The sequence below is a fragment of the Equus caballus genome, chromosome 1 (genome assembly GCF_041296265.1).
Source record: "Equus caballus isolate H_3958 breed thoroughbred chromosome 1, TB-T2T, whole genome shotgun sequence".
NCBI classification, from domain to species: Eukaryota; Metazoa; Chordata; class Mammalia; order Perissodactyla; family Equidae; genus Equus; species Equus caballus.
This window is the reverse complement of record NC_091684.1, coordinates 52,843,514-52,870,297: the sequence shown is the minus strand read 5'-3', so window position 1 is coordinate 52,870,297 and position 26,784 is coordinate 52,843,514.

The following is a 26,784-nucleotide window of genomic DNA, read 5'->3' as shown; positions in this document are numbered from 1 at the left end:
GGGAGTTTACTGTCACTGGATCAGTTTACAAGGAGTATATGCATGAAACTTCATTTCTTCCTATGATTAAATCTGTAAGTTGGGTTAGATGTCAGTTGATGATTTGTGGATTTAGGCGGAGGTCTAATGGACCAAGAGGTTTGGTTTCCAAAAGGACTGGTTGATGAGGTGCACCTTGGTTTCCAAAAGGAGTGGTTGATGAGGTGTGCTTGATTTCTTGTTTCATACCTCTGAACTAGGTCAGGACTGACAGAAGCCCTATGAGTCACCCTTGACTCCTCTTTTTCCCTCACATGCCCCATCCAACCTATCAGTAAGACCTGATAGAAAATGTGCTGATTTGACCACTTCTCATCACCCTTACAACCACCACTCCAGCCCACCCTCTGGCAATGCTTATCTTGTCTGCTGTCATAGATTGCTATCTGGCTGCCTACTCTTACTCTTGCTCCCTGCAATCCGTCCTCCACATAGGTTTTGAGAATGTAAATCAAGTCGTATCATTCCCCTGCTTAAAACCCTCCAATGGCTTTCCACACAGTTGGAGTAAGATCAGAGTGTGTTACTGTGGCCTCAAGTATCCACACAATCTGTGAGCTGGCCCCTGCCTGTCTCTTTGGCCTCATCTCCTCTACTCTCTATGTCTCTCCTTCTCTTCCAGCCACCCTGGCCTACTTTCTGTTCCTCCATCTTGTCAAGCTCATCTCTACCTTGTTCCCATTGCCAGGTGTGTTCTCCTCGTAGATCTTCAGTGGCTTTCTTTCTCAGTCCTCCAGGTCTCCTTCAAATGCTGCCTTCTTCCTTAGCCCCTTTATCTGAAGTGATGCCCCCTCCCCATGTTGCTCCCTGCTCTCTAACCTACTTTATTTTGTCTTCATGGTGCTGCTCATTACTACTGGATATTATGTTAACTTTCTATGTTTACATGTCAGTTTTCTCCCCTCCACCTTAGAATGTAAGTCTCTGAGGGCAAGAACTTTTAGCTGTTTAATGTTGTATCCCAAAGCCTAGAAGAATGCTTAGAACATAGTAGGTATTCAGGAAATATTTGTCGAATGGATGAATGGATTGTTGAAAGTAAGGGGTCTTCTCTAGGCCACAGGATTGCATGTCAAGTCATGTGGAGGCTCAACACAGTGGGGCTCGTGGAGATGAGGTGGGAATCCAGGGCAAGGAGTGTGGTGTCTGAGGCCAGGACCAGCCACTGGTGATAAGGGCTGATCTGGGAGCCACAAGGCAGGGGAGTGGTCAGAAAGCACAGAGCTTCCAGAAAATTGTGAGTCAATGTTAGAATCCAAGTGAATGATCATGACAGCAGCTGTGAGTTTCTAGCACAAAGAAGTTAACATTGAGGTACTTTCTATCTCAGATGGAAAGCTTCCTAAATGCTTATAGCTGGAACAGGGGCCACAAGGCAGAGCCTAGTAGGGTCTGAAGTTGAGCTCAATTCAGAGATGGTAAACTGGTTAATCCAAGGAGGTTGGAGATAGAAGCCTACCTGCTATGAAGCCATCATCGATTAATCCTTTTCTTTCTTCGGAGTCTAGGGAGGGACCCACGCCCTATTGGGTAGGTGTTAACCAAATCGTTGAGAATAAGGTTGAAAACATGCTTACCCTGCCTGAGACAGCCAGACAGAGGGAGGAGGAGGATCCAACTTGTTCACTAGTCTCTACTTCGGTTCTCAGCCAGTCACCAGTTCTCCCACCATCCCCTAAGTCTGAAGAACATGGGAGCAAACCAGGTCCCGCTGACCCACTCCTGACACACTATAACCCCCCTTGCAGATGCCATCCCTTCCCCCCAAGAAAAACACAATTCTTCAGGGAAGATGTCATGGTGCTGACAATCCCCCAGAGACCAATGAGTTCCATGGCCTACTCACTTCTCATGTCGGGGAACTCCACTCGGCAGCGGGGCCTCTGCTCTGCCCGGGAATCCCCACTGCAGCAGCAGTCTTTGTGGGGCTGAGCTGCAAACTGCTTTTCAGATTTGGCACACAGCCTCGTGAGGAGGCAAAGTTGTGTTGCCTCTGAGGAGAAACAAAGCCAGTGATGCTGAAATATCTGGGAAATGGGAAGATTATTTCTAGAGGTTGGAAGCAAATGTTCAAGCTGGGATATGGCAGGCACTGACCTTTGTGTGCCCCCACTCCCAACTCTATTCATCTATTCCTAGGATCTGTATAGAAAGAAGTACATGGCTATGTGTTTTCAACTCAGCTCATCATTTGAGAGTGAGTAGAAAAAAGGCTTGGCATGGCTTTCAGAGGAAGTAAGGTGAAGATTCTTGTCCCCCAACCTACTAAGTAAACCACTGGGCCTTTCATGACTCAGAAACCACAGACCCCACAGCCAACGTGCATCTATTCATTCTTGTCTACAAATATTGATTGAGAGCCTATTGTGTGACTAACACAGTACTTGGGTTGAGGTTGTAATGGTAAAATGAGATTCATTCTCTCCCCTCAAAAGTAGATGGTCCCACTCTAGGGTGGTACCTTCTACAACACGGAGGGCAGTGTTATCTAACAGCAAGGAATGTTAGCTGAGTTTTGCCACTAACTAGCTGTGAGCCCTTGGACAAGTCACTTCCCTTCCCTGGGTTTCAATTTTCTGATCTATGTTTTAAGGAAATTACCCATGTTATAGGATTTAATGAAGTAATGCATATCAAGTATTTAGCCCCTGTGTCAATAAATGTAGACTATGATTCTGCTTGTGATTTTGTGATGAGAGTTAGTAGACAATGCTGTGGCACACGTTTATATATTGAAATGTCACATTTTGGGGCAAATCTATTTATGTTCAGGGCCAAACCTAGAAAAAATTTGAGTAATTGGAGATATCATTTTTTTGCTTCCTGCCCGAGAGCCCCTTTATCCAAGTCTGTCTTCTTCCTCCTTTCCTGGAAGTCCTGTGTGCTCTGGATCTCCCTCTGATTTTCTCTGTCAAAGCGTCTCTCAGTGGATTGACAGATTGGAAGGAATCCAAGCAAGATACGCAAGGTGCATTGTCATTGATGTAGAGTGTTGCCCTTCCTGGAGGTATTCACATCTCACCCAAAGAATAGTATCATTTCAGGTATCAGTAAAAACTGCCTTTTTGGAAAGTAGTGAAAGGGTTTGGTATTTGTGCAGAGGGAGACAGGTAGACTGAAGGAATACTCCCAGAAACAGACTCATGATTACATGGGAACTTGGTTCATAACAGAGATTGGTTCATAACACATCTGCAGAGAAAGAAGAAATTATTCAAGTGCTGGGATAATTGGCTGCGGAAAAAAAAATATACCTACCTCATGCTGTATACACAAGTAAATTCCAGATGAAATTAAGACCTACATGTGAAAAGGAAAGTTTAAAGCTTTGAGGAGAAAACATAGGGAACTTTTAAACAGGGAACTATGTCTCAAAAGACATACACCAAAAAGAAGAGGTTTTTAAATGATTATTTTGAAACATTTACATTTCTGTACCAACAAAGACACAATAAACAAAGTTAAAATACAAGCTTCAGACTGAAAGAAAATATTTATAATGCCTATAACCAACAAAGAATTCTTAATGAAAGTTTATTTTATGATTCCTACAAATCAATAAGAAAAGATAATCCAAAAATAAAAAATTGGGCAAATGAACTGGATAGTCACTGACAAAGAAAGAAGCTCAATCTCCTTAATAACAAGGGAAATTCAAATTAAAACCATAGTGTGATGCCATTTTATACCCCTGAGGCTGGCCAAAATGATAATATCTGAAAAAACCAGTCTTGGCAAGGATATGGGGAAACAAGCATTCTCACACATTGCTGGTGAGAGTGTAAACTGGTAAGACTACTCTAGAAAGCACATTGGCAATATCTCTCAAAGTTGAAGGTATATGTATCCTAAGACCCAGCTACTCTACTTCTAGGTATATATCCTAGAGAACCTCTTGTACACATATACAACGTGACAGGCCCAAGAATGTTCATTCCATCATTACTTTTAAAGGCGAAAAAACTGGAAACAATTTAAATACCCATCAATAAAAGGATGGACAAATAGGTTGTGAATTAGTCATATAATGCAATCCTGTACAGCAGCGAAAGTGAATGACATAGAGCTACATGTGCTAATATGGATCCATCTCTGAAAGCTAATATAGGAATAGAAACAGCAAACTACAGAAGGATCTGTATTATATACCGTTTAGATGAAAATTTTAAAAGATACTAAAATCTGTATCATTAACTTTATATATTTATTGTATGTTTCGTTGTATATCTATGTTTATATATGATATATGTTGCTTATATATTTATTTTATATATACATCTAAATAATATATTTTTTAAAACAAATATATGTTGTTTATGTAAAAATACATCGTAAAGTATCAAAAACAAGCATGGGCAGGACAAATATCAACTGGAGGACAGTGGAGATGGAGGAAAGAGAAGGGGATAGCAGTGGTTTGGTGTGGGAGGGCTTAAAAAAGATTTGAACCAAATATGATAAAATGTTATTGTTGAATCTAGGTGGTTGATAGTATATACACAGATGTTTATACTTTTCCTGGTGTTTGGTATTTAAAATTAAAAAAACAAATGGAGAAGAACTGGTTCCCTTTTATGATACTGAGACTGGCCTTCCTTATGGTTTTTCCAGTCAGCTTTCCAATTAGATAATACGTGTGAGGGTCTATTTATTCCTACAGGACCTTGTGGATTTGCAGTACATATTGACTCTACGTCATGTTTAACTCTATGTCATGTTCTTTTCTTTGTTAGAGACCAGGCTCATCTAGGGCAGGGCTCCCATGTGTGGGTGGGCAGTCCCTTCACTTCACAAAGATGCTGGCCAAGGGGTGGAGAGACCTGACATGCGGTTCATGCTCTGCTCCTCAAGCTATGCCCTCTGGTACCGGGCTGCATCCCTTGTCTGGCTGCATCCAACCAGAGTGGGCACCTTTTGCTAATTCAGGTGCATGGGGAAGAGCCTTGTTTCCAATCTGACCGTGTGGTAGGCGGTGCCTTTTTCTGTTTGCACAAAGACAGTCTAGACTAAAAGCAGCCCTGATTTAGAAGATTAGGGCCACGCCTAGGGTTTCCCAGCCCTATTGGGTAGGTATTAACCAAATGTTGAGAATAAGGTTGAAAACATGCTTACCCTGCCTGAGACAGCCAGACAGAGGGAGGAGGAGGATCTAACTTGTTCACTAGTCTCTACTTCAGTTCTCAGCCAGTCACCCGTTCTCTCACCGTCCCCTAACTCTGAAGGACATGGGAGCAAACTAGGTCCCACTGACCCAACCATCTGAACCAAGAAGCACCCAAGTGAAGACTCCGTGGCGAATTCTTTTATAAATTTGTGGGCATTACCTGATGACCTTGAGTGGGAAAGCGTGATTGGTGTAAAATGAATTAGTCCTTAGCTGGGAAGGCAAACCTAGGTGCCGGACAGCTGCTATTTGAGGTGGAGTATTCTGATTTATTTCACCTGGTGTGTTTACCTAGCATCTGCTTTGGATTAGGTACTATGTAGGCCAGAGCACAAAATAATCCTCAGAGAGGTAATAAATTGATGGTCCTCAGGGACAGAGCAGAAAGACAGTGATACCTTTCACTCTCCATATACATCTCTGGAGCAGCAGGAGACAGCAGATGAAAAATGAGCTATTGAGTGCAGAATAAACAGGTATTTATATTCAAGGCCCCAAAAGCTGCAACAAATCCTTTAAGAAATTTGTATTGATACTGCCTTGAAGATGATACTTGTTGGATCAATACGTTATAACTGATTCCTTCTCTCTATGTAAAGATAAAGCTATTAACTTAAAGTCAGGATAGCCCAGCTTCTATAAAGTATCAGAGTGGTTCACCGGTCCATTTTTACTTCCAACCAATCATCCAGGAAACATCTGTTGAGTGCTCACTATGTGCTAGGCCATGGATAGAAGATTGAATAATAAATTGTGTCTTTTCTCAAAGAAGTTAGACACTCAGATAATTACATTCCAGTGTTTTAAGGGCAATAAGAGACGGGACTCCAAGAGACTGTGGGATGTCTAATTGAGCAGCTGGTGAAGGTATGTGTTTAGGTCAGGTAACGCTTCCTGGAGGAGGTGATGTCTGAGCTGGATTTGAAAGGCTGAGTATGGTCTGCAGTGAAGAACATTCCAGGCAGAGGACGCAGCCTGATCAAAGGTACTGTAGATGGCATCTATTGTTTTTTGTCCACCAGATGCTATTTTTTCCCCCTTGGGGAACTCCTTCTCCTCTATTGGGAGCGGTCTGGATGGAGCTGTCAATCAAAGTGCCCCGAGATCCAAGACGAGGCAGCTGTGCCAACCTAGGCCCGTGGAACTCTTGCCCAGGAATCTGACTCTTCGGCCCAGTTAATGCAAAAATGGAAAATGATGGTTGCAGAGCCCTGAAAAGTGTGTTCATGGTTCCTACTACCTAGATCCCACAACTGTTCTGGTTCTCAGCTTTTCCATCTGAAAAAATTTTTCAATTCTTTAGTTTTTTCTTCAATTCTGTGAGCTATCTATCTCATATCCTTCCAATAAAATCTTCTTTGCTTGTTATCCAAAGTCGCTATCTGTCGCTTGCAACTAAAAACCCTAACTGATAGAAGAGAAAAAATGAATGGTGGAAGCTTTAAGTAGAAGTCTAGGAAATCTAGTGGTTATGTGCTAGGACTGCTTAAGGAAAATTTCTAAAGCTTTCAGAGGTAAGAGAGAGAGAGAGGGGAAGGGAGGGAGGGAAGGAAGGAAAGGAGGGAGGGTAGGAAGGAGGGAGGAAGGAAGGAAGGAAGAAATCCTGTTGGCATAATTTAAACCTCTGCCACTGGCTGGCCTCTGTCTCTCCTTCCAGAGAATAGCTGTTACATGTAGCACGCTGGAGAAAAGAAGCAGTTTGATGCTGCTTCACACAGAACCCAGCAAAATCCGTCAGAGACCGCTCCACATCCAGAGACAATTTACCTGGTTGGCCCTCAGGGCAGAAATGTGGATGACAAAGAGCCAAGGATGTCAGATTTTGAGCCTACTGCTGGCTGAGTTTCTTAGCTTCTAGCTGACAAACCCAAAGTCTATTACTGAAGTGGAAACAATTAAAAGCTCTGGTTTTTTCATTGTAATGTAATTACAGCAACATCTCTCATACAAATTATGGCTCATTTACTCTTCAAGGCAATTAGCATCTGGACTGCCACCAAGGAAACCCTTTTTAGGTTGCAAAGTGGTATCGCTTGGTGCTCTCAGGAAGCTGGAGACTCCAGTTCCTGAAAGAAGAGGACTTGTTCAACGCAGGAGTGGGGAGAGAGTTCCCTTCTTCATAGATGTGGCCTCTCATTGAAAATACTTGTGCTCTGACACCTCCTGGAACGTCACTGGTAATTACAAGCCTTTGTTGTTATTTTCATTACTGTGTATATTGCTGTTATCCTAATTTCCCTGCAAAATGACCATGATAGTTTAACCTCCAGGGACGCACCTTATGAATTTATGTGAATTCTTTTCGCTTGAATTAAATTTGGGTTTTCTTTTCCATTCTCTGTCGAAGGCAGCCAATGGAGGATTTCCTTTGGTGGATATATTAGTGTCTGAAAGAAAGCAGTCAATCATAATTTCACAGCAGCTCTGGGAGAATCAGGATTTTCTCTCTTCTAGTGAGTACTGGCTCAAAAACTCTCGAGTTGCATCTGGTATCAGTCACCACTCTTGCCAGTGAGAAAAATCCAGTCTTGAACTGGCTTACGTATAATGGAGAATTTGCTGTGTCTGGTCACTGAAAACTCAAGATGCTGATTTGGCTTTGACTTGATTTGGAGTTCAAATGTCTCCCCTCTTGACTCTGCTCTTTTGTGTCAGAGTTGTTTCCAAGTTCTATATCATACCCCCAGAAGCTCCAGATTTATCCCATCATAAGGCCAAACCCATCAGAGGAGAGCAAATATTTTGACCCAGAATTTCTGCCTGAAAAATCACCCTGAAATTCACCACATTGGACCAATTTAGGTCACATGCTTACCCATGAATGAATCACTATGACCAGGGAAGAACCATGATCCCATTGGTTTAAGCACAAGATAAGGGCAGAATCTTACACCCTGTGGGGCTGAGAATCAGGGAGGATGGATCACCATAAACAAACCAGCAAACAAACAACGCCAAGAAATGAACACCTTCACAGAAGGAAAGAGGAATAATTGCTGGAGAGGAAAATATCAAATACCTGCTACACCTCTTTACAGTCTGGGGCACCTCTAAGTATAGTCTGAAGACCCCAAGGATGGCAGAGAGAGTGGGGCCTCCCTCTCGATACCCACGGTGAGGTGTTGCCTTCATTTCTTCCGCTAACCCCAAAGAGTCTCAAATTCTTTTAAACCCAGACATCCATGGAGAGGCAGCCACAGCCGTAACCCTGTTGTGAAGGTGTGAGGAGGAATGAACTAACACATAATCCGCAGGTTTGTCCAGAGAGAAGACATCTTCCAATTACTTGCAAATCTCCCAGAGCATATGAAACAGAGTATAAACAGCTATTTTCTCAGAAGGAATTTTGGGAGATAGAATTATGCAATCTAATGATTTTTCAATAGGCTCCTGAAAACAACTAACACGAACTCTCATTGACCAAAGACCTACGCGATGCCAGATTTGGTACTAGATACTTGGTTAATTATTTCCCACAACAGCTCAGCCCAGTGGGGCAGATACCGGCATCTCCTTTACAATCCAGATAAAGAAACTGTAGGTCAGGGAGCATAAGAAAGCTTAGCAAGGATTCAAGCTCCACCCTATTCAACCTCAGAGCTTCAGGCGTTGACCACCTGCTCCATCTTCTGTGAGATTTCACATGACTGAGAAAACCCATCTTCCTTCCATAAGAGAGCAACAAGGATGAAAAACTTTTTCCTTTCTTAGTGTTAGGATGCATTTTTACACCTTTTGTAGTAGGAAAGGGAGAATAGTACTAAATATTTCTGGAGCAGCAACTAGATTTGGGCCACGGGAGTGGAGAGAAAAATGCATTGTAGCCTATTTGAAGATGAGTTTGAGTGGAGGAGAATATGATTTCCCAGGCCTCTTATTAGATCCAGTTTATGCACTGAGTTGTGCATAAACAGCAGTCATTGCCAGTGAGAATGCTGGAGGTCGGCGTTAGCAGACACCACATGGCTCTCCACCTGCCTGGTAGTGACTCCCGAGCACTAATGAAATGATGCATCAAAAAGCCGTCCTGACTCACTCCTGGAGTCTGTCCACACCAGCCTCTGCCACCCCCGCTCCAAAGACACCACACTTACTAAGATCACTGACAATCCTCTCACTCCTAAACCCACGCGGAAATTCTTCTCTGTGCCTCTTTCTGGTCTCCATGGCGCTGGATCCTTCTTGATACTCAGTATCCTCACCAGAAAGCAATGGCATCGCTGCTGGACTGTCTTCTCTTCCAGGACACTTCTAAGGTATTTCCCATAATTGGTAGGTGATCCTAAGTGTTCCACCTGGGGTCGATGACTGTGTTAATGACAAATCAAGACCCTGAGCAATTCCACTTGTTCGAATGTGTTTCAGTGCAGGAATTCTATCAGATAGGCTCAACAGAAAATCTTGAGAATTTTATAAATGACCTGACTTCTGTATAATGGTTGTTCAATAAGACCACTTGATACACAAATCTATGTATTACCCCCTGCCCCATTGTGAACCTGCTATAGAACCATATTTTGATCTCTGATGTACAGATGTTTTGCCATCAATTTAAGCAAGCACAGTACATCTTCCCTCACTTTCACTCTAAAAAGCTACCATCATTACAGCTTTTTGGTTCTGATGGAAGCATCGTGTTTATCTTGTTGTACCTTGTTATTACCTTGGTACCCGGCTACTTTGGTTAGTACCTCGCTTCTTTCATCTTAAATCTGGTTTGCTCCATTCTCCTTCTCCTACATGACTGTGTCAGCATCCAGTCAGGAAAAGAGAAATGACACCACTTCTTTAAATAGAATTTAATAAGGAATTAGTTAAACAGGTATTGGAGAACTGAAGATACACGAAAGAGAATGCTGAAGTATCACAGAAGTCTTGGCTACAGGAAGTAGCTAAGGGAATAACAGGGAGAGGTTGGGGTGATTAGGAATCTAGACGCTTGGAGAAGGGAAGCTGAGACCCAGGCCACTGAGGAGGGGTCATGGCCGGCTGATGCAGGTACCTCTGAAGGAGTTCTGGGAGTGTAGAAACAACTCTTCAAACTGGAACCAAGAGCTGCTACTAGGATAAAGGCCATAGACCAGAACCAAATCCCTTCTACCTTTCCTTCCAGTCTTCTTCTTCTGCTCTGCTGAGCAGAACCTTAAAGGATCCAGCTGGCAAAGGTGAAATATGGTTTGCTGGACCCCAGCCCCAGCATCAGGAAGCAAAGCATCAAAGAGTGGATTGCCGCTGGGAGACAAGAGCTTAATAAACACACCCCTCTGACAGAGCCCCTTTCACTCATTCCCTCTCACTACTGTCTTTGCACTTTCTTTAAGAAGCATCATTTGCCTGGAATTTCCATTCTCCCGGCCTGCCAAGTCATTATACCTAATCATCAAAAATCCTAAATATTCATTTCCTTCATGAGATCTTCCTGGATTGACCAGAGAAAAAAGGAAGGTCATCCTCGCCTGTTGTGTTGCATACACTGCTCTCCAGTCTTACCTGCCAATATGTACTGTGATGAAAATCCTTATTCTCCAGCTTATGTTTCCTTTGTGGTTTACGGATGTCCTGTATATTTGGCATGATTGAATGGTCACCTCTCAGCTATGTGCAAGCAATGCTTAATTTTCTTTATGAAAACACTTATTTTTTTTGACAAGTTCTCATTCCCTCTTGGAGGAGGAGATACTAAATTTCATCCAAAGTGTGAAATTAGGTCTGCTCCTGAACATTTTAAGTCACTTATGGTTTATCTCATTTCAAATAAGTATTCGGTCCAAATCAGGTGTTGTTAAAATTAGCCACTGTCCAGTTTAAAACACCGATTTCATGGTTTCTGTCCATTTCTCAAGGATTTTTCCCTCCTCCCCTCTGGGACCTTGGGCTTGCCTGTGCACCTCCATTGCAGGGAGGGGACAGGAGGAAGTGCTCCTGCAGATGAGGGTACATGAGTGGAAAGGAAATTCATCAGCTGGGAAATTTCTCAGCAGGGCCCAGCCACTGGCTTCTTGCTGGTCTGCTCTGAGGTGCTGGTGATGCCAGCTGTCCTGACAAGTGGCTCTCTTAGCCTGAATGGTATCTGCTGGTGCTTTCCCATGGGGTATGTTGGGTGGCCATCAGTTGGTTAACTGGTGTACTCTAGCCTGAAAGTGTCAGGGCACCATCAGGTAGTACTGCTTTTTTCCCCTCATCTTTGGGGTGCAGTCTTCAGGGATCCCACCATGTTCCTCCTTCCAACAATGGAAGTCTCTGGGGCATGGATTGCTGACCTCTGTTGGTCTGCCATTCTGTGCCAGTTTCAGGCAAAGTAAAACACTTTGGGCTCATTTCTCATGCTTCCCCTGCTACCCTCTGTTATCACAAGGGGCTTATCCTATAGGTTGTGTTGCTCAGGCTCCCAGGCCAGCTGAGTTTTGTCCAGATTCAGTAAATGGAAGGGTTAGCAGGAGATTGGAGGTTGCATCACTGGCAGCTTTGGGGTATCCTCTGTGGTTCCAGCTCCCACTGGAAGGGTGCTCCATGGTCCCCGGACCCTGCGCCCCAAGAATACCACCCCTCTCCTTTGTCTCTCCAACCTAGAGCTAGTATTCATTCTTATTTTGCTAATTTCTGGGTTGTCTCACCATCCCCTGTTGACTCTTGGCTTGTTCATCACCTATATAACCAATTGCCTGCCCTAAATTCCTTCTGTAATAAATACTTAAGTGGCTTCTGTTTTCCCGTTTCCATAGGCCCAGGCTGGCCTAGATCAAAGGGAACCTTAGGAACCCCCTCCATACTCACCTTGGCTCTATGGAAAATGCAAGGATCATTGTCAACTGTCACTCACTATACTGCTATGCCAGGGAGGGTTGGCAGATTCTGCCACCTAGGAAACCCCAGATGAGTAACTGCCTCTAGTCCCTATACTTAGAAAAATCACCTATATTCAAGGGAGAAATGTCCAGGAATTGCAACTTCCCATCCTGCTAGGGGTGTGCTGGGGGGAAGGACAAAGTGTTGGAAGTTCCCCAAATGTCCTTCTTAAAGTCTCTCTCCCTTCCCAGGTGCTTTTATTTTCCAAATGGAAGAGCTGCCGGACCTGTTCTGCCTTGTTCCCACCTGGTGGGGATTAAGTGGATGTGACTCTGGGACTGTTCTTTTGAGTAACTCCGCGTGATAACTTCTGCTTGACTGGTGGATGAGGGGCTGACAGCTAGTCAGGTAACCTGGGAGGAAGCCTCACAGAGGAGCCTCAAAGAATATTTCACACCTATGTCATATGTGCACCTGTGTAAGACCTACCCAGAGCCTAAAATTTTAAAGATATTCCTAGAAAACTGTAGGATCTGAGGTAAATCCTGTCACGCTAATGTGTTGAATCCAAATAAATGAACATCAAAGGAAATCTTGTAGGGGCAGAAGATATCACAAAAGAGAAGCATGCGTCCTTGCAGAAATATGGGCTTTCAGAGAGAAGAGAAAGTCTTTCCCTTAATGATATTGTATTCCTGGATAGTACTAATACCATCTGGTAGAAGTTGCTTCCTTCCCAAGAGACCTACAGCCCCATCACGCTCACATATGCTTCCCTGAGAGTAAACCATACTCTGTGGAGAATCATTCATTTTTCTTTCCATTTCTTGCCCCCTCACCCCTTAATCACAAAAAGTTACATTGTGAAAAACAAGGTGGCTCTGTGGAGCCTTCAAATGGAAGCGATTCAGGTAAAACAAAAATAAAAATCGCACTAAACTAAAACAAACAAACAAATGCCATTAGTTCTAATTCTATATGTTTTGCTAGACACAGTGGATTAAAACTGTGACACTCACACTTATCAAATCCAGACCTTTGCCACAACCTCTTTAGTTTTATTTTTATTGCCTGAAATTCTCCAACGATTCAATGTCACTTTTCCTCTTTGGGATCATTAATTTTCAGGGTTAGATAGAGATCAATAGTCACTGTTTGAAATTGGCATCTTTGGAGGAGAAATATGTTGTGCCACTGTACATAGATTGGATGGTGCCCCGGTTAAGAAAATGGTGTGCTCTTTCATAATTGTGTTCATCGACAGTACCCCAAGCATTATTTTATTCTGTTGCAAAGATTCTGACAGTCTCTTGTAGTATCTTATCTATCACAGAGTTTTCTTTCGTCTCCTTTCATACTTGGTCTCTGGAGTGGAACTTTATTTAAAAGGCACTGACATGAGAAAGAATGGCCATGGCCAGGCCATTCTCCTTGGGCACTAAGGAAAGTGGTCAAACTGTCAAACATCTAAGTCGAGGACTCAGTCTGGTGTCTGCTCCTCCAGGGTGTGGCTTTTAAAGTAGTCAGTCTCATTTGGGGGACTCTATGGCAATGGGTATTTTGATCTTACAAAGCCTTGGGCAAAGTTGGCAGTCACTTCCCTGAGCATGGTCACTGCCTGACACCTAACTCGGAAGAAAGCACCCCTCAGATTCCTCGTCTTGGAGGGAAGAATTCACTTTATTCATTTGTCTTTTCAATAAATATTTGTTAAGTACCCATAATGTGCCAGGTGCCAAAAACACAGCAATAAACAAAATTGATAAAAATCCTTGCCCTCATGGAAATTATATTCGTGTGTGTGTGTGTGTGTGTAGACTGACCACAAAAAAAATTAACCAGGACATTATTTATCTATCTACCTATCTTTTACATGGTGATAAATATTATGGAGAAAAATAAAGCAAGAAAGGTCGTGAGAGGGTATGTATGTGGGAGGGGAGTTGCCATTTTAAACAGAGTGGTCAAGAAGGCATCACTGGCAAGGTGACATTTGATGAGAGACTGAAGGAGGTACAGGAATAACCCATGCAGATATCTGGGGGAGTAGCAAATGCAAAGGACAGAGGCATGGTTGGTAGACAAGCAAAGAGGCCAGGGTATCCTTAACCAAATGACTGGAGGAGAGAGTGGTAGGAGCTGAGGCCAGAGAAGGACGGGGCACCAGATTGCCCAGAGCAAAATCTCTCGCTTGGAGTCTACTAGATATTGTTATTTAATGTAAGAAAGGAGCTTATATATTAATCTATCACAAATTTGGACTTAATTTTTATTCACTGTATTTCAATATAGTTAGTTTTTTAGATTACATGTATTTTATTTTATGCATTTAAAAATGTTACTTTCAATAGTCTGTCAAAGAGATTCACATGTAGTGCCTTTAAGCCATTGCTGGACTTCAGCCTTTACTCCGAGTGAGATAATAAGCGATCTCTCTGGCTGCCATGTTGAGTATAGACTAAAGAGGGACAAGGGTGGGAGCAGGAAGACCAGTTAGGAAGCTATGATGATAATTCAGGCAAGATGTGATGGTGGCTTGAACCAGAGTAGCGGCAGTGGAGGTAGTGGGAAGAGGCCAAATCCCAGAGAGATGTTAAAGGTAGAGCTGCCAGGATCTGCTGATGGATTGGATATGAGCTGAGAGGAAAAGGAGTCAAGGGTGACCATGAGATTTTTGGCCTGAGCAACTGGAAGGATATAGTTGCTTTCTTCTGAGGTAGGAAAGTATGCAGGGGGCCCAGGGAGAAGGGGTGAGGAAGATCAGATTTAGTTTTTGGACATCTTATGTTTGAAATGACTATTACATATCCCAGTGAAAATATCATGTAGACAGCTGGAGATATCTCTGGAAATGTGGAGAGCAGTCCATGCTGGAAATGCAAAGTTGGGAATCATCAGTCTATACCTGGCATTAGAGCTGTGTGACCAGATGAGATTGTCATCAGGAAAGTGGTACACATGGAGAAGAGATGAGTTTTGATGGCTGTGACCTGGGGAAACCTAATTTTTAGGATTTGTGAGGAGAGGGAATCAGCCAGGGAGAGCAGCCAGTGATTTAGAAGGAAATCAGGAGGGTTTGATGTCCCTGAACCCAAGGGAAGAAAGTGTTTCAAAGAAGAGGAGTGATTATCTGTTGCATGCTGCTATAGGTCAAGTAAGATGAGACTTGAGAGTTGACCATGGATTTAGCAACTTGGAAGTCATTGGTGAACTAGAAGAGCATTTTGGCTAAATGACTGGGACAAAAGTCCTATTGGTGTAGGTTCAAGAAAGAATAAACAGAGAAGAACTGGAGACAATAGGAATAGGAAACTTCTTTCAGAAATATCTCTCAAAGGGAAACAGAAAATCTAGATGATAGCTAGAAGGGAATCTGAGGACAAAATGATTTCTTTTTTTCAGATGGGAGAAATTTCAGCATATTTGCATGCTGATAGAAATTATTTAAAAAATATCACATGGATGATTCAGGTGAGACAGAGGCCGTTGTTGAGGCAATGTCTTTGGGTAGACAAGAGATGGGTGGCAACTAGTGGAAGAGCAGAGGGGTTGACCTTGAACAGGACCTGAAGAGTTCACCCATAGTAACAGATGGGAAAGCAGAGTATTGTGGGTAAAAGTGGTAGTGAAACGTGGAATTTGTCTTCTGATTGCCACTATTTTCCCAAGAGAAATAAGAAGCATGGTAATCAACTAACAGTGAGAATGGATGGGGAAGAGGTTGGAGGTAAGAGAAGAGAGGAAAAGGTGCTTGATGGTTGTCTAGCACTGTGGAAGAGTGAATGGAATAGCAAAATGCAGAAGGATTGCCAGGTGGCATTCAGGGCCCTCTTGGGATTAGTAGTCAAGCATTTAAAATGAATATATTCACAATGTTAAGTTTTTCTCCAGTTATATTCACTTCTTTGGGTATAGACGTGAAGTAGGTGGAGAGTTAGATTCAATCAGGACTGGGTTTTTGTCATGTAACTGAGGTGAAGGGAGGACAGACCAAGAGAACTGAGGGTAGACCCATGGAATTAACTATGGAATTTAAGTAAGATACAGGAATGAGGCCATGAAGGTGGTATGGACAGTAAAAAAATGGTAGAACCCAATGGATTGTAGGTTCTGGTGCAGTGGAACAATTTTCAGAGTCAAAGCACTAGATGAAGAGAGCTGGAAAGATAGGAGGTGGGGGACAAAGAATCAGATGGAACGGCTGCGGCTATTGGTAAGGACTAGGTTAAAGTGTGGCCATGAGAAAGAGGAGCTGAGTTAGGGTGGAGAATAAGATCATCATGGGGAAGGAGGTCAAGGAACCAAGTGGCCAGCCTCTTGGAAGGATCGCCTACTTGGGTATAAATCACTAAGAATTAGATTAGAAGTAATGTTGACAATAAGAGTTATTAAGCCTGGAGATCAATTCTTCAAGAAGCAGGAGTGGTGGTCACCATGCATCTTTAGATGGCTGTAGCAAGTAGCAGAGTGCAAGGTCTAGTCTAAGGGTATAAAATTTAAAGCCAGGGGCTGGGATAGTGATCTTCTATCTGCCAGGGTCAAGGGAATGACAATGGTCTTTTTAACACAAATTCTCCTCAACTCTGTTACTGGGAGTTTTCTTCATCAAGTAGGTAGATGGAGGAAGCATATAATCACCCTTATCTTTTTAAAATTTCAGGCAGACTTTATATTTTTTGTATTAATTTTGGTGGTTCATCTACTTTTTTATGGGTCATGGGGTGACAGACAGTCTTGTGACCGATGGAGACGGTTAACCTAACTTTCATCCATAACTCCCTTTTGCCTAGTCACCTTCTAGCTACTGGTGGTGATGTGACACCATTCTGGCCAATGAAATATAAGCAGAAGTAACCGAGTGAGGTTTCTGAGAAAGCTTTTCCTTTCCTGAGAAAAAGAGACAGAGTCAGTAGTCAGTTCCCTTGTACCCTTTGCCCTTCCTACTTTTTTTCCTTTTTGCAAAGCAGATGGGCAGCCTCAAGGTGCAGCAATCATTTTGTAACCACGAGTGACAAGTATGAAGCACCAAGTATGCCTACATGCTAAGGATGGCAGAACAGAGTGATAATAGGAGTCTGGGTCCCTGATGGTGGAGTCGAATGGTCGCTCCGGCTCTCAACTCCTACCTCTGGAATCCTTGTCATGTGAGATAAATAAATCCCACTTCCATTGATTTGGTTTTCTGTTATTTGTAATTTATTGCTTCCCTAACTCATAAAGCTACTTTCTCGTGAAGATGGAAATGCTAGTCAGTTGGATTTAAGAGAGAATTTCACAGACTTATTTGTGAGTGACCTTATTTGATACGTCTGTCAACCAAAAATGTTTGCTTGATTCTAGCACTTCTTCAGGTTACTGTCTTGTCCTCATTCCTTACTTGCTGTCAGATTCTTGTATGAGTAGCCCACCCATGCTGTCTCCACTCCTTCGTCTCGCATTGTGTATCAGGCCACCAGAGTTGATCTCTAGATAACATTGATGGAAACTGTCATAACTAAAATTACTAATGACCCTGTGGCATCTTTTTTGGTCTTTATCCTGTTTGAAACCTTTGTAGGGTGATTCACTTGGCCATTTCCTCCTCCTCTTCTTCCAGGGGCTTCTGCAATACCACTCTTTCCTAGAAGTTCTCAATATCTGAATTATTTTCTTGAGCCTTTTCATAGCTCCTTGCCATCTGCCTAACTCTCACTGTTTTTCCTCTAGTGTTCTCTCCTCAGTCCTCTCCCCTCTATCACCCTCTTCTCACCCTCATCTTCTTTCACTCTCTAGGTTTTCTCAGGATGATTTCATATAGACTATTTGTCTTCTACCTGCTTCTAAGAGGTCAGTAATTTATAAATTTATAATTTCATTCCAGACATCTCTCTAAAACTTTAGATTCCTATTTCTAACTGCTTTCAGAGCACCTTACTTCAAACATTACTTTACTAAAACTGAATTTAATCATCTTTTTCAGAAATCCTACCTATTCTTTCCTATTTTGTTTCTTCTATCACCCCCATTCATCCAAGTGCCCAAGCAAGGAACTTTGAAGGCAACTTCAACTCTACTTTCTCTTTCCCTCATTTGTCACATCCAATTGATGAATAGGCCTATTAATTATGCCTTGGAAATATTTCTCAAACATCTCCTCTCTTCTCTTCTCCATCCTCATTACCTCTGCCTCTTCAGGGCCTTCCCTACCTGTATGCTTTTCCTTGGCTCACTTCCAGTGGAGAAAGCTTTTCTCTTTAGGTTCCCTCCATCCTTACGAAGAGCTGTCCTCCACTTTTATAAGAGATACCAGTCCTTTCTCCAACCTAGTTATCTACTAAAACAAAAAGACCTGTGATCAATGGCAGCACAGAGTAGCTTGAGGCTCTTGTTAGTTGGGGCCCTTTCTAGCTTTGAACCATCCATTGTTTATGAAGAACTCAACCCAGAAAAGCCATATGAAGGGAGGATGGCTTGAAGGGCTCCTCCAGATCAAATCTAACCCTGTATCTTACCAGATCTGCCTGAAAGGAGATTATTGAGGGTGTTATTTGTGACTTGACAGAGCCCTCCTTTCACTCAGCAGACATTCTTGTCTCAGGTCAATAGCAAGAAGTGTGAATTGTACTTTTCTTGGGTAATCAGTAACAAACATGTAGAGCATTCATTTTTAACTCTTGGTTTGTAGCTCCATCTCAAATGGACACCTTTGGCTTTTGTTTTTCATTCTTCTTTGATTTCACATTTATTTTATGCTGCTTTATATTTTATGTATTCTTGGATGCTACCCTCAATTTTCTCTGGAATGAGGTAGAAAACAAACATATAAATAGTTCAAATCCTCTTTACCTCTTCATCTGGCTGTTGTAATATTGGCCTTCCTTGCCCACCTCATATTTCTCCCTCTATGTGTCCTTTACTTACTAATCACATCATTCTCCTGCTTAAAACTATTTAGTAGTTCCTTTTCTTGCTCTTTAGCAGGATGTAAAGCCTTTCATGATCCTGCAACTATCTTTTTCTAACCTTGGCCCTAAACCTCCCCCCGCCCTCCTTTCCAGCTATGCCAAGTCACTCACTTGGAAATGTTGTATGTTTTCATGCTTCTAAACTTCATTTTGTTTGAAATGGTAAATATACTTGTTTATGTATATCTGCTATGCCTGCTACCTATACTCATGACTCCTATTCATTCTTTCAGACCCCTATCAAAAGTTGTTACCTTCTCTGTGGTGCCTTTCCCGATTCCTTCTAAAAGAGCTTTTCTTTCCTATAAGTGCTTCTGTAATACTTTCCTGATTCTTTGGCTAATAGTAATTATCACACTATATTTTATTGATTTGTTCCTTTGCATATTTCTTAATATTTTTATTCATCTTTGTACACTTTGCTCTTCACATAGTGTAAGCACTCAATAAGTTTGTTTGGATTGTGCAAGTGAATGTTACAGTGTTTTCTGGTGGACAACTGTGGCTGACATTTCACCACCTCATGTGATACCATGGCCACATGACTTTTTGGATTTGTGGGTTTTGCTATGTTACGACAGTAAATCCCTGTTTTAAAAAAAGTTTTGATTCCAATAATAGACTTATTGAGTCATAACAGTCATCTCTAGGTCAAAAAAACTAGAAGACAGTATACTGATGGCTCTTGGGGGCCTACATTCTATCTTTTAAAAAATTATTCAGTCAGTCTATAACAGAATTGACTAGGAGATGAATGAGAACTTAGCAATGACTAGGCTTGTTGAGTTAAAATTGGAAACAAGGGCTATTATTAGGGATTCTGAGTTTATGGAAGATAATTACATGATGAGCCATCATGAACTGGGGGGTTTTTGAAAAATAGATTTGGTGCATTTTATTAACTGGTCCTCAGACGTATATCTTGGGACCTGTTTGCCAGCAATGTACTAATCATTTTATGTGTCTATAGCTTATTTGCTCAACTAGATTGAAGACAATCTAAGATCAGGGATCACATGTTATCTATTACAGCCATAAGCTGAGCGTACTGATGGCAAAATGCTACCTGCCATAGCCCTTCCAGCCATGTGCATGACACAGGAGGGATTCTGACTATGTTCTTACTACACAATCTAGTTTAAGTTGCTCTGAAAGTGGAACATCCCTCTTCTTCCTCCTGCCATAGGACTCAGTGAGTTGTGTTTTGTTTTTTCCATATTTAGCTCTGTGGGAAGTCATCTGACCTGGGCCCTAGTCAGGGACTAATGGGCACATGAGATCTTAAGGGTTCTGGTCCAAAATAAAATGGAAAAAAACAACCAACTGATAGACTTTTGTGAAAGCAGGACAACCAGCCAACTCTGAATATATACCTAAGAAACAATACATTTCCAAACGTCTCACAATGAAGATTTTCCTGACTCTGACCCAAAGTAGGGACTACATTCATTCAAAAGGATCTCCTGGAGACAAAAACCAGTAAACACTAGAAATAAGTTTTCTTGGGGCTGGCCCCGTGGCCGAGTGGGTATGTTCGCACGCTCCGCTTCAGCGGCCCAGGGTTTGGCTGGTTCACATCCTGAGTGCGGACATGGCACTGCTTCTCAGGCCACACTGAGGTGGCATCCCACATGCCACAACTAGAAGGACCCACAACAAAAATATACAACTATGTACTGGGAGGATTTGCGGGGAAAAAGCAGAAAAAAAAAAAGAAGACTGGCAACAGTTGTTAACTCAGCTGCCAATCTTTAAAAGAAAAAAAAAGAAATGTTTCCTTTTTTTTAAAATTTATTTTTTATTTTTTAAAATTTTAAAAAAATTTTATTTATTTTTTATTTTTCCTTCTCCTCAAAGCCCTCCAGTACATAGTTGTATATTTTACTTGTGGGTCCTTCTAGTTGTGGCATGTGGGATGCCACCTCAGCATGGCTTTATGAATGGTACTAGGTCCATGCCCAAGGTCCAAACCGGTGAAATCCTGGGCCACCGAAGCAGAGCGTGCAAAATTAACCACTCGGCCATGGGGCTGGCCCCAGAAATAAGTTTCCTATTGTCAGTTAGTACACACTTTTAAGGAGAAGAGCTCACCTAGAAAGTGAGGATGTGCTTTTAGGAGAGCTTGCCCTGGAAGCCTCTCACTGCTGTTTAGCCCTGGCATTGCAGTGCGAATCAGAGATGAAACGCACACTCTCTGTATCTATGACATCAGGAAAAGTGGAATACAAAATACGTAAATACACCAAATCAGTCTGCTCGTGCAGCAAGAAAACATAGATTAAACAAGACAATAGAGTTGTCTTCTTTGTGCATTAAATAACAACAACAAAAACCCCCACAAATTTAATGTTATTGTGCCAGTTTGAATCCCAAAAGGATCAAATGGTAGTTGAGTGGTTCTGGTTATGAAAAGATGAGTATTTAGCAAATATATTTTCTTCATTGATTCTAGGCTGCAGGCATCCATGGGAGCCAGACCGCTTATAGCCTCTGATTTGTTTTTTTTTTTTTTAGCATCAGTAGAGTAGGAGTGGGCAGGGTAAAAATAGTCTCACACTAATTTTAGATAATTTGCATAGCATTCTTAGAACATGGTCTCTTTTTGACCTTCATGAAATGAACAACTGGGCCAAGGAGAATGGGACACAAATGATGCATTTTTGTGGGATCTTTCTGTCTTTGCTGGCATAACACATGTATAAGGTATACTTGTCAAAGTCACTTGGAGGGTCCTTACTGTATATGTCAAGTGGTTGCTTCTCTATTTAATAACCTTTTGGGTGAGACTAAGTTGTTAGAGAAGGAGCTTCCAACGCTGCTCTGAAAGGTGCTGGTAACGTATTGAGTACGTAGGACAGAACTCGAAGTGACAGAAAGATCCCATCATGGTGAGTAGCTTCAGTTCCTAATAAACAGTAAGGGACAGGACCGTGACTTGCAGTTCCCCTGTGTGCTGTAGGCATGTGGAAGGAGGGTGGCAAAAGGAATTGAATGTGTTGATCAAATATTTTGAGGTTCTCTGATCTTTTTTTTCTGTGTTTTCGAATGAAGCGCAACCAACACCACATCTCTTAAAATATGCATAGAGGTATGCGTGTTGTCCATCAGAAATAAGTCAGTCTTCTTTGCTTAAAGTACCAAGAATCTTATAGAAATGTCAAATATCACAAAATTAAGTTTTCAAAAGAAAACACTTTTGTGTTTTCAAACAGTGCAATTGTTTTATTAATTTAAAATGAAACTTAACCAAATCCCTCGCTTTTGAAAAATGACTTGAAATGTCTTTTACTATTCTTAAAGCTTAAGCCAGCTGGTACAGAACAATACTGAAGTTAGCAAAATTCACCCAAACAAAGGACCTTTTAAATGCCTTAACAATACCGGAGAACACTCACAGTCTCCTGTGTGATTCAGGGATCAAGGACACTAGTAGTTGTGTACAAAATGCGAATGGGCCAAGAGTTACTGCTCTGTAGCATTCCACAGTGAGTTTGGCCATCCTCACATGTCTGTCTGCATATTTAGATAAACTTTTTTCTAACTCAAATCCCTCAATGCCAGTCTGTTTCTAATTTTATTAAAATTTTGTCAAAACTGTTCCTGGACTGGAAACTTGCCTGCTGAGTTTTAGCCCAAGGCAGATTTTAATGGCCAAGTTCTACAGGCATCAAAGGAGGAGGAGTTAGCAGGAGGGTGCCGTCTCTTCCTGAACGTGACAGCCCGCTCTCACGCGAAAACTCCACGGAAGTATCAGGAGAGACTGGAACGTCTCTGACAGGCAGCCTGGAATTTAATCACTTCTCTCCCTTCGTGATGCCACCTCAGCGCAGGCATTTCATGCCCTTGGAAGTTTTCGAAAGCTCTGACTGATCAGAGCGTTTGGAAGTCGGAGCTAATTTCACCTCCACACATTCCTGCATTACAAGATGTGCCTTTCATGTATTAATTTACTTCTCCTTAACTTGGATTTAGCTTTGATTATTCACTCATCATTCATTTTCCCATTCTCTTCTCCCTGAATGAGACCCATGAAGGCAAAGGAAAGGGGATTGAGATGTCTGAATTGCCTCAATGAATTCTGAATTACTGTGGAGACATTCGAGCTTTTTGCTTGTTTTTAATGAGAAAAAAAATGCACAGACAGGCCATGGCCCAAGTTTCCTCTCCCCATTGTCCTTATCTTGCACTGGACATAATTTTAATTAAGGCAACTTAAAGAGGGAGAGGCAGAAGACATGATTACTTTATTAAATTTTCTGGTAGTGGATGCTAAGGGATGCAACTGGACCAATTATAATAAGCTCAAGGGCACCTCCTTATCGATGGGGTGGTTCAGAAGTAAGTACTTCCCAACCAGAAAGGGGTTAACTAAAATCCACACGTTCAGGGTTCAGGGGCAGCCACGTAAGGCACAGCCTCAAGGTTGATCGACAACTTTGCTCTGCTTAAGCTTCCTGAGCCAAAGGAAGCCAAGGAAAGGAGACTCGCTAGAAGTTGAGGCTACGCAGGTTCTATGTGACAATTTTTAGCCCGTGTGTATGTGTGTGTTGGGGTAGGAAGAGAGAAAGAGACTAGAGGAAACATATCCCCAAAGCAGTCCTGACCCAGGCAACAGGTTAGTCTATTTGGAGAAAGGTCAAACAGTGTAAAACCCATCACAGACAGACCAGCCTCCTTCCCCTCCAACCATCCACACTGACCAGCTATAGGTTCATCTATTCTGGTTCATGCTATCTGCAGGAAAAAGGATAATACAAGTTGAGGATACATATTCCCTTCCTCTATGGCATTGACTCCTGACTTCTTCATTGCCTTTGTCTTCAGCAAGAGGCGGCTCTGTGGCTCATGCCTGGATCCTCACCGGGAGTCCTATTGCTTGGTACAGAGTATCTTGCAAAAAAAAAGAAATCAGCTGCTACCATCTTAGACTAAGCCCCTCGCAGACCAGTTGAATCAGAATCTCTGGAGAAGGGGCCTGCGTGGCTATTGTTAATCGCACTCTGGGTGATTCTAACTTACAACCAGGGCTGAGAACCAACGAACCACAGCCTTACACAGTTTTATACACCCTGTGGATACAGAATGAATAAAAGCAAAGCTAGCACTGTTTTCCTGAATCCATTCAGACGGCCATCTATCCAGACATTTACTAAGGGCCAGTCATGTCTAGGTCCTGGGTTAGGAGGTGGAATTCTCACATTTTAATGTGCGTGAGAATTACCTGGGACCTTGTTAAAGTACAGAGTCTGGTTCACTAAGTCTGGGATGGGACTGAGGTTCTGTATGTCCTATGAGTTCCCAGGTGATACTGGGGCTTCTGGTTCGTGGACCACACTTTGGGTAGCGAGATTAAAAAGACTCTTTTCCTCTTTTCTACAGTAATTTCTTGTGCTTCCTTCAGGGCTGAAACAAAGCCCATTTGGACAGAGGTCTGTGTCCCCATCTGAGTCCCCTCTCTTCCTGCTGCCCCACCTCCCTTTTGCCTCCTTATGTTCTGTACCTTTTCTTCCCATCAAAATCTAGTCTCTGAAAAGAATCAACATCTAAGTTGCTTTATAAGGACAATGACAGCAGCTTTGCTTTAACTATTTAGTTCTGCTTCCTCTCACTCCTCTCCCCCCATCCTTTTCTACTAGTTTATAAAAATTTAAACTAAAGTTTCAATGAAAATATTTCAGGCATCCATGAGGCTGCCTGAAAGACAGATTTTAGGGGGTGGGGAAGGGACAGGAGGGTCAACACCTTGACAGAGCCTCAAAGATCACACCATATAGCAAGAATAGATTATGTTTGTATCATTGTCTAACAGCTGCTTTGTGTACTGACACCTTATCTTCCTCACTGTAACAAAATGGTGGCTGCGGTGAAGCCATGTTTCTTCCTTGGCACCTCCTATCATAACAGCTAATGTTTATAGAGTGTTTTTTACAAGGCATTTTTATTACAGAGAATTTGAACATACCCTAAAAGTGGAACCCTGTGTGCCCATCACTCAGCCTCAGCAAACATGCACCCGTGGCTTGTTCTGCTCCGTTCACATCTCTTGTCGACTTCCCCTGAATCCTAGACGTCACATGGATTACTGAACACTGTATACAAGCCAGGCATCATTTGAATGATTTATGTATATTAGCTCATTTAATCCTCACCACACCCCTTTGTAGGGAGGCTGCATAATTATCACCATTTTACAGATGAGGAAGCAGACGCACAGAAGGATTAAGTGACCAAAGTCACAGAGCGAGGAAGTGGTGGAGTCGGTACTTGAACCTGGGCGGTCTGTCTCTGGGGGAATGCTCTGAACCATTGGTCTGTACTGCCCAGCTGATGGAGATTTGGGAACGTGAGTCTTCTTCTTGCAGTAGGGCCTCTGCGCCCTGTGAAAGGACAGGAACTAGTGATATTTCAGCTCCGGGTTTGTGCCCTATGTTAGCAGCCCATCTCCAGCGTTGTTCCTTGGGGAAAATGAGGCAATTTTCCTAGTTCCACGATTTTTTCCAGGACCATTCATAGTGAGCTGTGGGTCCCAGGATGATCAAGCTTCTTGGTTTCGTGCTCCTCGGGGTTGTGTGAAGGTGGACTATAACATTTATGGTGTGCTATATAGAAAAGGCAAAACAGTATAGTATAATCCTATTTTTGTGAAGAAAAATAGTATGTAACAGTGTACCCAGACACACACCAGATATACACGCAGACACACACAAGGTTTACACGGAGACATACACACGCAGACACACACAAATAAGTTTGGTATTATCCTTCATATAATTCTCTATAGTTTTACAAACATACAAAATTAGTAAGTGCTCTTTGTTCCATTTTTCCTTCTATTGCTTTAAAGTTATATACTCTATTTCTATTTTCTTATTTTTTTTTACATTTTGGTTTTTGTCACATATGCATGAACATATATTTTTATAATAAAGATAAGAGTTAATCAGTCTACGTCCTTCTGCAGATCAAGACAGGAACCTTTACTTCTCTTTGCTCTTCCTCCACTTTCAACGTTCCTATAATCCAGAATGTTACTTCAAAATTCTATGACAAACAGTCCTTTTAAATAAATATGTATTTAGAATTAATCTGTTTATTGTATTCTTTGCTTACAAGTGTTTCTTATGTCCCACGGCTTTCTTCTGTGTCCATTTGTCCGTTGGTTGGTTTCTTTAGAAGATTATCTGTGAGTGATACACTTTCTGAGACTTGAATGTCCGAAGTTTTTTTATTTTTCTCTCTTAAAAAGTTTTTCTTTTAGTATTTTCTATGTGTTCTTGAGGTTCTGAAATTTCACTGTGATGTCTATAGACTGAGTTTAAAAAACATCCTGTTGGGTACTTGGCCATCCAGTGGTTGTGGTGGTGGCACTCATTCATTCTCAGGATGCTTATCTTTCTTTGATTCTGGATGGTTGTTGGTGATAATTTCCTTAAGCAGTGACTTCCTTCCATTCTTTCTATTCTCTTCTTAGAACAGCAAACTTCCAATTAACCCTATGTGTTGTCGTTGTCATTTATTTCACTTCTACCTATTCTATACACCCCATAATGCATTGTTATTACTTTTGCTTTAAATGGCTAAAAGTATTTTAAAGAAATTTATAAATATATGCACCTATACGAAAAATTTTTAAAATAATGTTTGATATGCTGACATATCCCTTTCTGGAGTTCTTCACTTCTTCCTGGAGAACCAGTTTTCATCTGATACCATTTCTCATCACCTACAGAACTTCTGTTTGCATTTCATGTAGCACAGGTCTGCTGCGGACAAATTCTTTCAGCTTTCTTCTGTCTCAAAATGTCTTTATTTCACTTTCACTTTTGAAGAACATATTCACCAGATATAGAA